Below are 15,821 nucleotides of genomic sequence, written 5' to 3'. Positions count from 1 at the left end.
AACATTGAGACACTTGGGGACACTGGAAAACATGGGGACACTGAGACACTTGGGGACATATGGGGACACTGAGACACTAGGGGACACATACACTAGGGGGCACTGAGACACTAGGACACATGAGGACACAGACAATAGGGGACACTGAGACACTAGAACACAGACACTGGGAGATCTGGGGACACTGTGACACTTGGGGACACTGAGACACATGAGGATGCTGAAACACATGGGGACGCTGTGAGACAGAGACATTGGGAGACACTGAGACATTGGGACACGGAGACACTATGTTCCCATGTCCCCCAGCCAGTGTCCCTAGTGTGTCAGTGTCCCCAAGTCTCCCAGTGTCTGTGTCCCATGTCTCTCAGTGTGCCTAGTGTCCCCATGTGTCCCCATGTCTCCCCAAGTGTCTGTCTCCCAGCCAGTGTCCCCTAGTCTCCCAGTGTCCCCTAGTCTCCCAGTGTCTGTGTCCCTAGTGCCTTAGTGTCCCCAAATGTTTCATTGTCTCCATGTCTCCCAGTGTCTGTGTCCCTAGTGTCTCAGTGTGCCTGATGTCCCCATGTCTCCCAGTGTCCCTATATGTCCCAGTGTCCACATGTCTATGTCCACAACTGTCCCCAAGTGTCTGTCTCCCAGCCAGTGTCCCCTAGTCTCCCAGTGTCCCCTAGTCTCCCAGTGTCTGTGTTCCCATGTCTCTGTGTCCCTTGTGTCTTAGTGTCCCCAAATGTTTCAGTGTCCCCATGTCTCCCAGTGTCTGTGTCCCTAATGTCTCAGTGTCCCCATGTCTCCCAGTGTCCCCATGTCTCAGTGTCCCCGGGTCTCTCAGTGTCCCCATGTCTCTCAGTGTCCCCAGTATCCTAGTGACATGGGGACACACTGAGACATTGGGACAATGGGAGAAATGGGGACACAGACACTGGGAGACTAGGGGACTGGGCGACATGGGGACACTGACACTGTGATACATAGGGACACTGAGACACTGGGTGACTTGCGAGACTGAGACACTGGGAGACAGGTGGGAGCAATCCATCTATACAGCAGAATCAAACTGTGAGTAGTTTGTTGGTGATTTTACAGAATTTTCTCTGATGTCACTCCTTGTGATTTACATCATGTGATGTCACGCATAACTGATTAAGGCTGGTATTTTTTTTCCAAGAAAGGTGGCAACCTTAACTACTCTTCACATACTCTTGCTTAAAAGAGCACTATAGGGTCAGGAACACAATCATGTATTTCTGACCCTATCATGTTGAAACCACCACCCTGGCCCCTTCTTGCCTCCCTAAATATAGTAAAATATTACTTGTATTCAATTCTGCAGCTGCTGGCTCAGAAATGGTGGTCTGAGCAAATTACAATACTTCCCCATAGACTGTCAACTAGGCAGATCAGGGGCAGAGCCAGCACAAGTCCAACATAGCCCTGGCCAATCAGCATCTCCTCATAAAGATAAATTGAATCAATGCATCTCTATGAGTAAAGTTCAGTGTCTGCATGCAGAGGGTGGAGACACTGAATGGCAGTGCTGCACACTAGGCAGTACTGCCCCAGGAAGCACCTCTAGCAGCCATCTAAGCAGCGGCCAGTGGAGTTATTTTCTCTGAAAAGACAGTGTTTACTGCAAAAAGCCTGCATGGAATGATTCTACTTACCAGAACAAATACAATAAGCTGTAGTTATTCTGGTGATTATAGTGTCCCTTTAAGTTTGGAAGCTTAAGAGGGATGTATGGGAACAAAACTTGTGTGGACTGGCTGACATTAAAATTAGTTTAGGTAATGCAGACGTTGGTCTCTCTAACACTGTGGCATGTCCCCTTTCTTCTACACTCACTACATACACCTTTTCTCTGTCTCAGACTATATACCAGGAACTTCTGCCTGCTAGTAAGAAGGTAAGGAGACAAGTGGACCAGCGAGTGCTAGGGTACAGTCCTTAGAAAGCATTGAGTGAGCGCATCATTAGATGCATTTATGCCAAGCTCAAGGTGCTGCCTGCATGGTATGTCCTTAGTTGGACAGCCTGCATGATTGGCAGGCAGCCTGACATGCATTCATGCCAGGCTATCCTTTAAATTCTTTGGACAAACATGCCCCCTTTTTGGGCATGTTCACCCCTTTTGGCAGGTCTTGTCACGTGATTCGCGCCAGTGGCACACGATTTTACCCCACCCATTGACTTCCTGCTTCACTGGACACTGCTGTTAGGGGTTATGGATTTACTTGAAAGATGAAAGCATAAATTAGAGAGAAATTAGCATAGAGTATGTGTTTTCTTATAGCTGCATCCCACGTGTTTCCCTCCAGCAGGGCCGCCACCAGAAATTTTGGGGCCCCTAACTCAGCTCAGGGTCTGGGCCCCCTGGGGCCTGCCTCCAATCCCGCCCACAGGGTCTGCCTCCAAATCCCGCCCACAGGAATACACACAGACACAAAAAAACACACTGATACAAAAGGACACAGACACAGACACACACAAAAATATATACTAACAGACACACATACTGAAACAGAAATACACGCATATAGGCATATGTACTGACACACACATACTGAGACATACACACATATACAGACACACAGGCAAACATAGTGACAGATAGACACATACTAACATTCATACAGACACACATGCATGAGGACTTACACATACATACACCGACATTACATACATACACACAGACATACATTAATTCATACTGGCATACATACATATATACATACATACATACAGACATACTGACATACTGACATACACACACAGACAGTCACAGACATTCTGACATACACACAGACATTCTGACATACACAGAGACATACTGACATACATACAGACATACTAACATACACACAGACATACTGACATACACACAGACATACTGACATACGTACAGACATTCTGACATACACACAAACATACTGACATACACACAAACATTCTGACATACACACAAACATACTGACATACGTACAGACATACTGACATACACACAGACATACTGACATACACACAGACATTCTAACATACACACAGACATTCTAACATACATACAGACATTCTAACATACACACAGACATTCTAACATACACACAGACATTCTAACATACACACAGACATACTGACATACACACAGACATTCTAACATACACACAGACATTCTAACATACACACAGACATTCTAACATACACACAGACATACTGACATACACAAAGACATACTGACATACACAAAGACATTCTAACATACACAGAGACATTCTAACATACATACTGACATAAATACAGACATACATACATTCTGACATACACACAGACATTCTAACATGCACACAGACATTCTAACATACACACAGACATTCTAACATACACACAGACATTCTAACATACATACAGACATTCTAACATACACACAGACATTCTAACATACACACAAGCATTCTAACATACACACAGACATTCTAACATACACACAGACATTCTAACATACACACAGACATACTGACATACACACAGACATTCTAACATACATACTGACATAGATACAGACATACATACATTCTGACATACACACAGACATTCTAACATACATACTGACATAGATACAGACATACATACATTCTGACATACACACAGATATTCTAACATACACATAGACATTCTAACATACATACAGACATTCTAACATACACACAGACATTCTAACATACACACAAACATTCTAACATACACACAGACATTCTAACATTCACACAGACATTCTAACATACACACAGACATACTGACATACACACAGACATTCTAACATACATACTGACATAGATACAGACATACATACATTCTGACATACACACAGACATTCTAACATACATACTGACATAGATACAGACATACATACATTCTGACATACACACATATATTCTAACATACACATAGACATTCTAACATACATACAGGCATTCTAACATACACACAGACATTCTAACATACACACAGACATACACACAGACATACTGACATACACACAGACATTCTAACATACATACAGACATTCTAACATACATACAGACATAGATACAGACATACATACATTCTGACATAGATACATACTAACATACACAAATACAGCTAATTTTTCTTACCTTTTTTTGCAGGTGGAAGGCTGTGGCTGATGGGAGTCGGCGTGGCTCCTGCGGGCTGCGGCCTGTGTTTCTTGCCTCCCGCGCAGCGCTGAGGGGAGGGAGCTGGGAGGAAGTGACGGCCACTTCCTCCCAGCAGTACTTTGCGGTTGGGATTTTTTTTTAAAGGGGCCCGGTCGCACTATTGCACGGCCGCAGCGCTGACCGGGCCCCTGAAGATACAGGGCCCATCGGGTGGCCCTAAGTGAGTGGGCCACCTGATGGGCTCCATCAGCATGCGCTACACGTGGGGCCCGGGCAGCCGGGCCCCCCAGGGCCGCTGGGCCCGTGACAACCGTTATGGTTGTCACCCCCTGATGGCGGCCCTGCCCTCCAGCACCATCTCCATCAGATACATGACGCTTGGGAGGTATGACTGTTTTAGTGTTTTTGGTCGATAAGATTCCGTAATTAGGCCCATCATAATTATCAGAACCAGGCCCACTGTGCTCTTAATCCGGCCCTGCTGCTACGGTTGAGTAAAAAGAATGGCTCGAGCTGCAATTCAACAAGTGATATCTTTCGACTCCCAGAAGCGGCAAGGATTGTGTACCTGTACGGGTTGCCCCTCTGGCCCCAGGCCTGCTTAGAGCCATCATCATTATACCACAGGCTCGGCTACTGCAAGAGTCTAAGACTATCCCCACCTGGAGGAGAGCGGAGACACAAGGTGGCATACACCTTGTTTCGCTGTGATCTTCCACCGGTGTGGCTGATGTGAGGTTTGCATGCCTTGGATAACTCTCGGCCTAGGTAGGCGATCGAGGGGTTGCTTAGGCTTCTTTACTGTAGTGTTGCTCTGAGGTTGCCCCACTTCTTCCAGCTGCTCAGCGATCTGGTCTACCATCCTTGGAGTAGATTTACTGGCAGCATAGTGTTGCCTTAACTTCAACCAGAAGCGCTCAAAATGCTCAACCAGCCGCATCAGTTGGTATGTTGTAGGAAGTCTTGCTGAGTTGTACACATGCCATTTGCCTCTGAGAGATTAGAGTCCACCATATTGGATTATGGACTGCATAGAAACTTGTGGCTACTTCAGTGGAGTGGTAAGGGCTTGGGCTTGCTGTTATTTGCCTAGAGGGGACAAGGATATCTCCCACTTGTGCAAGGGAATGGTGAGAGTGCAGCAAGTCCAGAAGAAAAGGGCAATTGGCCGCTTCACACCAGCTCTTCTTCCAGTAAGCCTTAGCAAATCTTTGAGTCTCTCAACAAAGTAAACTTGCTGGAGAAGTAGCAATCAGCTTGATCGGAGACCCCTGACCTTAGAGATACAGAAAATTTGTCCTGGTGCTCAAATAGTCAGGTTCAGCGCCCTAAATTCAGCCAAAAATGCAAGCGTTTAAGCACAACATGTTCAAACAGCTTGAAGGTCAGGCTCCACCCTGTTATAATGTTTTTTAAGATGGGGACTTTGCTAAAAGTTACACAAGGTTTTATCAGACAATATCTTTCACAATTCTTTATCCTTTGACAGAAGACTTCAATGTTGGTTATTTAACAACCTCTCTAAAATTAACATTACAAACAGCTCTCAACTATCGACCGGGTTCCGTTGTTACGACTCAGTCGCAAAATGAATTGGTCGGTAAGTGAGGATGCGCTAGAGCATGGGTCCTCAAACTCCGACCCCCCAGATGTTGCTTAACTACAACTCCCATGATTCTCTGGCTATCTATGTAATTCAAAGAATCATAGGAGAAGTAGTTCAGCAACATCTGGGGGGGGGGCGGAGTTTGAGGACCCGTGCGCTAGAGAGTATGTGATAGAGAGCAGGTCTATGTTCGAGGAAATTCCCTGAACAAAGATTAGCTCACTGGTACAGGGAATCCTGCAAATCTATGTTTGAGGAAAATTCCCCTCAAATACTTTTGCTGGATAGCCGGTCATAAGTACGAGTAGTCGTAAAGCAGGTAGTTCTCAAAGTGAGGACCACCTGTACAAACAAATATAACATTTATATTGTTTGTAAAGTGTTCAGCGCCATCATTCTCACAGATTAAAATATGTTTTGATCATAATTCTCCACTTGTTTAAAAGCTTCTTGGACAAAAAAATATATTTTTACATTTCTCAAAAAGTATTGGTGATTGTTCTTTGAAAACATCTATTTCTGTATAGTTTTTTTTGGATCCTTTGGAGTGGAAAGGACATCTAGGGATATTGTTCGACCATTAGCACTACTATCTTAGAAAGGTTTGGTTATTTTGTCCTTAAATTTTAAATCCTAATTGAATTGACTTTGAATTACCCCTTGAGTAAATATATTTGATATAATTTACTTTTATACTCAATGCAAGCAGTCAACAGAGGGATTCACAGCAAAGAAATTGAGGTCAGGAATGGAGTGGGTGCACAGTCCCCCACCTTCAATAACATAGCACTATGGTGGCTCTTATAGCAGAGTGCTGGACACCTGCTACAGGATGATACAGTAACATGACTTATGCCAGACTACTTAACCTGTACATAATCCCCCCTGGATGGTTTTGTCTGTGCTCTGAGGATTTAGTGGTACTTGTAACTAGATTTGCTAAAGTAGGGGAAAGGGGATTGCAGTCCCTTGGTAGACTAGGTCGTAAAGTGAGTCAGATTATGCTGGAGACCATACTGGCACTAAACATATGTTAGAAATTACTAAAGTTAACATAACAGGTTATTAGATACAATAAACCAAACAGGAAGACCTTTACCCACTTGAATGCATGTTGAGGCACATTGCTTTGGACTTTTATTTCTAAGACAATTGCTTAATCTTGACTTTTAAAATATTAAATATTAAAATATACTTCACATGGTTATTACTCTCTGCAGCTGAGCGAGACATATGGATCTGTATATTCGATTAATCTTTTTGGCCTACGTGGTGTCGTACTCATTGGGTGCGACACAGTGAAAGAAGCTCTGCAAGACTATGGGGATTCATTTAACGACCGGGGGAAAATGGAACTGATTGAAAGGCTGTTTCAAGAAAGCGGTAAGAATCAGAATATAACTTACATAATTACTGTCATAAAGTAAATACACGGATTAAAATATATCTGTCCACTTCCAAAAAAAACTCCAGGTAATACATGCAAATACTAGGATAGTATAGGATAGGATTTCGGGAATCACTGTGTGCAGGATAAGCTTAGTCTGGTTGATCGGTAGTTGTTCAGTCAGATGACAGTAGGTCAGAAGGTAGACATCTGTTTTCGGTGTGAAGGAGAACACTACTACAGTCCCGTGCCAGAAACATGGCATACCTCAAAATCAATAGATTATTATTACTGGTTATCAAAGTAACTCACAACAAAAGACATTATGTGCAGTATGGTACAAGACGCCTACAAATAATTGATGACATGATAAGTAGACTTGCTAATAAACACGAGGATGAGATTCTTGGTCATAAATATTGAGGTTCAGGAAAACATGGGACAGACACGTTACTCTTCAGCGCAGTGCACTACAGAGTGTTACACAAAATAAAAATACACGCCGGTGAACATGGTCAGACAAGATGGTACATCTGTCTTTTACATGCCTTTAAGATATCAGGAGCTACCAGGCTTGAAAGGCTGAACATTAATGTTTTTTCAAACTTTATCACTTGACTAAGTATGTAAAAATTGCTGGTTTTGTTTTATATTCAGAAAGGATGTAAAAATAAAACAGACTTCACAGATAAACATTTTGCTTTTTTATGTTTAACTAAAGTTACTCATTTTTTGTGGCCTTTAACATCATTTTACTGACTTTTCAAACTGACAAATAATCAAAAACATGACTATGAACAATTCCAAAGGAAAATAGTGACACTATTACTAAAAACAAGACTAAAACCAGATAGTGAATCCTTGGATAATGTGAAACTTATGTTGTCGGTTCTAGAACGTCTCATTTCTAGATTGTAAAAATATTATATATATATATATTGGGAATATATTTTTAGTATGAATTAACTCTTTGTGAGATGTAAATGTTCTTTAAATATTCAGCCTTATTCAAGATTAAGTAGAGGATAGGGATGTGTGAAGATATTTTTCATGTTTTTTTAGGTATCATTGTGACAAACGGGGAAACATGGAAAACAATACGTCGGTTCTCTCTCATGACCTTGAGGAACTTCGGAATGGGGAAGAGAAGCCTAGAGGAGAGAATACAAGAGGAAGCTCAGTGTCTCTCGGAAACTTTCAGAAAGAATAAAGGTCTGTGGAATGGTATTTAAAGAAGAATATCACCTAATAATCAATAATACATGACATAAAAATTATAGAGTTAAAAACAAACAAAAAAAAAACGATGCTTCCCTCATGTTAAAACAAGGATTAAATCTGTCAAAGAAACACAAAATACCAAAGATCTAACGATACTATGAAAATCTTCATGTGTATTTTGTAGTCAGAAAGGGAGGTATGCACAGCCTTTACTTCCATTACAGAACCCATCCTGGAGTATGTGGCAGGCAATGTCATTTAATTATATAAATATATATATATTTTTTTTAATTCTTTATTTTTGTAGTGTGTAAGCTTATAACAGTTGCGTGTGAGGTACCCCAAAGGCAATCCTCTAGCACATTTCAAACAATCGGGCACAGAGGTACATGATAATTCTAGCACTTCTTTTATATATAAGGGTAAGTCAAGTAGTAAACAGTATATATTGTCGTAGCTTAATCTCTTCCATAACATAATGGCAACAGTGCACAATTTTATGTTTAAGTTAAGAATTAACAGAGGTGTGCATAAGTTTAGACAGTCTAATGTCTAATGAACGTGTACGTTCAGGTAAGCCATCAGTTTCTCTATAGATTTTAATAGGGCGTTTGCGTGGCCGTAGTTATTGATCTAAAACATGCTTAACTTGTGTCTGAATATACGTTCTGAGTGGGTACAAGTGTATGTACACATAAAATTCTCTTGGAGCATGCTATTTGTTTAGGCTGGAGCTAGGTAAGGTTATGACCGACATATTATAACATTGTAAGATTAACAATAAAAGCTTCATGTCACTGGTCTGCGCCTCTAGCGTTATGCTGCCGTGTGGGTTTCAAGAAAAAATAAAACAAACTTAAGGTATCATAAAGGAAAATACCGCTATGGAACATATGCTAGTGTCATTGCTGCCACTTGTGCCCCAGCGTGTGGGAGGGCCTAAGGCCAGGTCAGGGTCCAGTTAATTATATATTTTAAAGGGACACTGCAGTCACAAAATTAACTACAGCTGTATTTAGTTGTTATGTTGTCTATAGCATACCCATTCACGCTTTTTAATGTAAACACTTTTCAGAGAAAAGTCAGAGTTTATATTACAGCCTAGGACACGTCCACTGTCCACTCCTCTGTTGGCCACTACAGTGTGTTTCCTGGGGCTCTGCATGGTCACACTGAACGTTTCTCATAGAGATGCATTGGTTCAATGTATCTCTATGAGGAGATGTTGATTGGCGTTGTGTTTTGCCATGTAGGCGGATACCCTTCCTATGCTTTCCTATGGGAAACCATTGGATTGGCTGAGATCATCAAGTTTGATGATCTCAGCCATGTAGGTGAAGTGAGGCACTCCCAGCCATGGTGAGACTGGCAAGGCATGGAAAAAGGTGGGTAATATCCGTTTTTCAAAGGGAGGCAAGTGGGGCTGGGCACCTAAACCTAAACTGTGATTTTACCACTATAGTGTCAGGAGTACATATTTATTTTAGTGACACAATAGTGTTCCTTTAATGTATTTGTGTTATTTATTAAATATATTGACATAGATTAAATCTGTACACAAAACTGGAGATTACCGTTCACATACTTTGCTTAATTTCCTTTAACATGTTGAGGTATTTATTAGACTTACAGTATGCATTTAGTTTCCTCTCAATTGCAATTAGTCTGAATTTAGGCCAGACGAATTTAGTATATCTGCGGCATATGGACGTATAATCGAGCAAACGAGTAATGTGATGGCCGTATGTGTTTGTTTGATTCGGCATTCAGAGTTACACCCCTCTTTTGAATGTCTTCCCCCTATTGTCCAATGTACATCCCCCTTTAGAAAAAAATAGATGATTGATGGGAAAAAAAGATGTTAGGTCACTAGGTAACAGCCACTAAATGTTCATTTTATCCACATGATCAAGTGAGAAGTGACTAATCAAAAGAGTAGCAGTAAATAAATATTCTTTATTTATATATTGTTTATGTTATAAATTTATGTGAATATCTAATTTGACTGCTTCTCCTCATATTCTCTTCTCTTCATATATACGCAATATTTAATAGACGCTCCCTTTGAGATGATTGATCTGCTGGGGCAGGCAGAAACAAACAAACAGGGAAACCATAGTTTGAAAAGAAAGAGAACTGGGGGTACAGCCAGAACATAGGGCTACTTATAATCACCTATCTCAGCAAACAAATATGGGGATTCAGTTTTACTGTATGGCTATATTGTGTTAAGCCCACCACTACTTTACAGTACCCCAATATCGGTGAGTCCTACAATAATTTTCACATGGGAGAATAACATGCTAACTGCAATACTTACTGAGAGAGATTCAGTAAGAGACTCCCTCAATTTATGCTTTATAGTGGTCATATAGTGGAGAGGTGAGCGTTTTGCCACCCCACCGCACAGCAAAAAAAAATCATCTTTACCTCTTTGTCTCGTAGCCCTCCTTTTAAATTTATTTCCCTCTTTAATATCCCCTCTCTTCAATGTCTTACCCTTTTTGCTCTTTGTATCTTACACCCCCCTTTAGTGTATCCCCCGTTCAATGTGTCTCTAATATTTCATACTTCCGCACAGCCCATTTGTTTGTCTCTTTTCTTCCCCATCTCCATTTTGTGTCTCTTTCTCCCCCCCCCAGCCCTTTTCTGTTTCTCTTTCTCACATATGGACATAGATATATATACATGTAAAAATACATATATAAACACAGACACTAACATACTGCCACACAACCATATAGGCACACAGACATAGTAATTCATACACACAGTCAAAAAGATATACAGACACAGTCATAAAAGACACACAATCAAACAAACACAGTCATAAAGCCACAGACATACAGACAGTCATACAATCTACACCTACAATTACACTGTCATACAAACACAGACATACAGTCATACAGAGATATATAGACTGTCATACAAAGGCATACAGACATAAAGAGACATACATACATACATAGATATACATACACAGATATATAGTTATACAGTGACATACAGACACAGGCACACAGAAACATACAGACATAAAGACATACATGTAGGCATACAGAGGCCTACATACACTGTCATACAGAGGCATACAGACAGTCATACAGAGACATAGATATGGAGACAGTCATACAGAGGCATACAGAGACATGCATGCACAGTCATACAGATACATACAGTCATACAGGGACATACAGTCACACATACAGACAGACAGAGGCATACACAGACATACAAACACAGACATGCAGTCACAAGTTCATATTTATATCTTAGGCCTGTGAAATCAGGTCCCTGGGAAGAATGCTTCCTGACTCTTATTTGGGTATCTAATTCAGCAGCCCAGTTCCATCACTGGGCACCAGTGGTGGTACTAAAGTAGAAAGGGCCCTGGGGCAAGAATGTTTTTTGCCCCTTCTCTTTTTGAAGGGTGACCACATGGTAGATCCCAATCTGTCATACAACTCCAACAATGTTTTAACAGCTGGGGTTCTCCAAATTTACCATATTTGCAGGGTTGTATTTAGCATTGAGCAGTGTTTGTTTGTTTGAATGTAAGCATGTTTCTGTATGGAGTATGATATGTAGGTAGGTTTGTACCGTTGGTGTTTGAAAGCTGAGATGTATGCATACTAGGCTACACACATACTGTGATACACATACACACAGATACACACACTGACACACATGAAGATACACTGAAACATATATACACAAATTTACAAACATACAGATACACACACAATCACACTGACACACATGCAGATAGACAGACACACACTGACATACAGACACACAGATACACACAAACAGACACACTGCCACACACACAGATACACACACAGACAGACATATAGCTACATACACACACTGACAGACACACAGATACACACAGACACCCTGGCAGACATACAGATACACTCACACAATGACATGCAGACACACTGGCAAACATAAAGATACACACATAGACAAACATTTTGGTAAAATTTTACACTTTTATAGCCACCCTTCTTTTTACTACCTTTTGGGTGCAGGGGGTGGCTTCCCTGGGGTCCAGTGTGCTGGCTGAGGTAGTTGGGAAGTGATCGGAAGGAGAGGAGCGCTGTGCTGTGCGCTTACTACCAGCCTGTCACCCAGACCTTTGTGCTCCCGGGCCAGTGCGCCCTTATGGTAGTAATAGCCCTGGGCCCAGTGGGGATCCTTTCCATGGGGATCATTGTTGGAACCATGTGAATATTGTGTATGCAAAGAGGAGTGTATGAACTATAACTGAAATATGAAATATGAAATATAAAAGTCACAAACTGAAAATACATTTACAATTACACACAGAGAACACTGATACAAACACACATTAACACACAGTGGACACTGATAGACAAACACATTTACACACAGAGGACACTGACACACATGTACACACAGAGGACACAGACACACATTTACACTCAGAGGACACTGACATACACACATTTACACACAGAGTACACTGACATACACATTTACACACAAAGACAACTGACAAACACACACTCACTGACAGACACACTCACTGATTTGACACACACACTCACTGATAGACACACTCACAGACAGACACACTCATTGATATGACACACACTGATACATACACATCATCTCACACACACTAACAAATTTGTATTTGTTTTAAGTCCACCCAGCCTCCTTACCCTTGGGAGAACAACAAGGGACCAATGTGGGGCTTGTGCAATCTTTCTCATCCAGCACTGCTCCTGTGCATGCTATTTAGTGATGCCGGACCCAGAGTGCCATCATAACCCGGCTGCTGGCATCACCACAGAGCACGTTTGAAGATCACGAAGAGTAGAGGTCTTGCCGTCTCCACCTCCATTCTTCCCCATATGACCACCTCCTGGGGAGCACTAAGGTGACCAGCCAGCCACCTCTAACATACACTTACCATTAGTGCTTGTACTCACTGGGGTTAACATGCTACAGGATGCTCATTCCTAGTGACAAGAGCTCAGAGTTGGTGAGCAGCTCAGTAATTGCACAAGCAAACCAGCACACTAGAAATCTGTGACTTATTGGATCCTTCCTTTGTTCTTACTACTACTCTTTTCCCTCTGTTTTTTATTTTATTTTCTTTCTTGCTAATAGACCTGCCACGCATATTATGTGAGTTTTTTAAAGGCACAGCATACATTTCCTATATCTTAAAGGCACAGTACACATTTATATACCTGCAATCTCTATACTTGTACCGTTTACCATACTCAGCCAACATCATAGGTCAGCTCCTGGTTTCTGCATACTATAGCAGAGTGTTACACTAGAAACCACGTCTAAGGGACTAGCAGTTGGTATTGATCTTGGCAACACCTACTCTTGTGTGGGAGTCATCCAACATGGCAAAGTAGAAATTATTGCCAATGACCAAAGTAACAGGACAACACCAAGTTATGTGGCCTTCACAGACACCAAAAGGCTCATTGAGATGCAGCTAAAAATCAGGTTGCAATGAACCCAACAAACACAGTTTTTGATGCCAAGCGTTTGATTGGTCGCAGATTTGAGGATACTGTTGATTCCCTCTATGAAGGAATTGACTTCTACAGCTCCATTACAAGAGCTTACTTTGAAGAACTTAATGCAGGTCTGTTTAGAGGAACCTTGGATCTCAGTGATGCCAAACTCGACATATCACAAATCCATGATATTGTCCTGGTTGGTGGGTCCACTCGTATTTCTAAAATTCAGAAGATGCTTCAGGACTTCTTTAATGGAAAGGAGCTAAACAAGAGCATAAACCCTGATGAAGCTGTTGCTTATGGTGCAGCGCTGCCATCTTGTCTGGTGACAAGTCAGAAAATGTCCAGGATCTTATTTTGCTTGACGTTACCCCTCTGTCACTGTGTATTGAGACTGCCGGTGTTGTAATGACCGTCCTCATAAAGCGTAATACAATAATCCCCACAAAGTAGACACAGATCTTCACCACATACTCTGACAACCAGCCTGGTGTGCTGATTCAGGTCTATGAAGGTGAGAGGGCCATAACAAAGGATAACAACCTGTTGGGTAAATTCGAGTTGACTGGCATCCATCCAGCTCCAAGAGGTGTTCCTCAAATTGAAGTAGCATTTGATAATGATGCCAAAGGCATTCTCAATGTGTCTGCCGTGGACAAGAGCACTGACAAAAAAAACAAGATCACAATTAAAAATGACAAAAGTCGTCTAAGCAAGGAGGACATTGAGTGTGTGGTACAAGAAGCTGAGAAATACAAGACTGAGGATGAGAAGCAGAGAGTCCTATGCCTTTAACATGAAAGCAACAGGGGAAGATAAGAAGCTTAGAGGAAAGATCAGCGATAAGGACAAACAGGAGATCATGGATAAATGCAATGAGATAATTACTTGGCTAGAAAAGAATAAGACTGCTGAAAAGGAAGAGTCTGAACACCAGCAGTAGGGACTGGAGAAGGTTTGCAACCCCATTATCACCAAGCTGTAACAGGGTGCAGGAGGTATGCCTGGAGGAATGCCTCGTGGTATACCAGGAGGTTTCCCAGGTGCTGGAGAGCAGGCCGGCGGTTCATCTGGACCCACTATTGAAGAGGTCGACTAATCCTAAACTGTGACAACATTCCATGGGTTTATTCCTAGGACACTTTGTATTGGCTGTTCAGAATTAATTCCCATAAGATGCTGTAAAGTTATTTTTAGGGGCATGAGTACTTGAAGTCACCCATAATGCAGGAGAAAAGAACACCATTACACTCACTCATTGTACTGTAAACCTATAGATCCAGATGAATAAAATCTCCTTAATTGGCAAAAAAAAAAAAAAACACAAAAGAAACATGCTACAGGATGAGAAACAAGGCATTAGCCAATGCATGCTTTTATATACAACCTCACATATATTGTTATTCTAGTAACTCTTTTCTGTCATGTGTCTATTTCCTTTAATAAGCTTTTAAGATTCTAAAATTCTCTTAACAGACATTCCATTCGACCCAATCCATCTTCTGGGACAAGCTGTGTCCAATGTCATCTGCTCTGTGGTCTTTGGTGAGAGATTTGACTATGAAGATGAGGATTTCAAAAGCCTTGTATCAAATATTAGAGATATCTTCAGACTGTTGAATTCTAGGACTGGACAGGTGATGTATGTCGCATTGGAGAAAAAGAAGATACACTTTTTTCCCCTACATTTCTTGTTAGTGATATGGAAATGTTTCAGCAAAAATTAAAACAGATGACAATCTATTTGTCTATCCATTTTGCTGTTACGAGGGGTGGTTAAGATGACAATCTATTTGTCTATCCATTTTGCTGTTACGAGGGGTGGTTAATTGGGAAAACCACTTGGGAAGCTGCATGAATTATTTAAAAGCTAAGTACCACTGTGTGTGGTGTGTGTTGCATATCTGGTTTGGGTGACA

The 15,821-nt window shown here is 41.5% G+C and overlaps 1 pseudogene; it reads left to right on the top strand.

The window, feature by feature from the left end:
- The first annotated feature begins 13,891 nt into the window (after positions 1-13,891).
- On the top strand, positions 13,892-15,344 carry LOC134573595 (heat shock cognate 71 kDa protein-like; annotated as a pseudogene).
- Positions 15,345-15,821: the final 477 nt, after the last annotated feature.

Source organism: Pelobates fuscus, chromosome 9, assembly GCF_036172605.1.
Source record: "Pelobates fuscus isolate aPelFus1 chromosome 9, aPelFus1.pri, whole genome shotgun sequence".
Lineage (NCBI taxonomy): Eukaryota > Metazoa > Chordata > Amphibia > Anura > Pelobatidae > Pelobates > Pelobates fuscus.
This window is presented reverse-complemented; position numbering and strand designations above follow the sequence as displayed.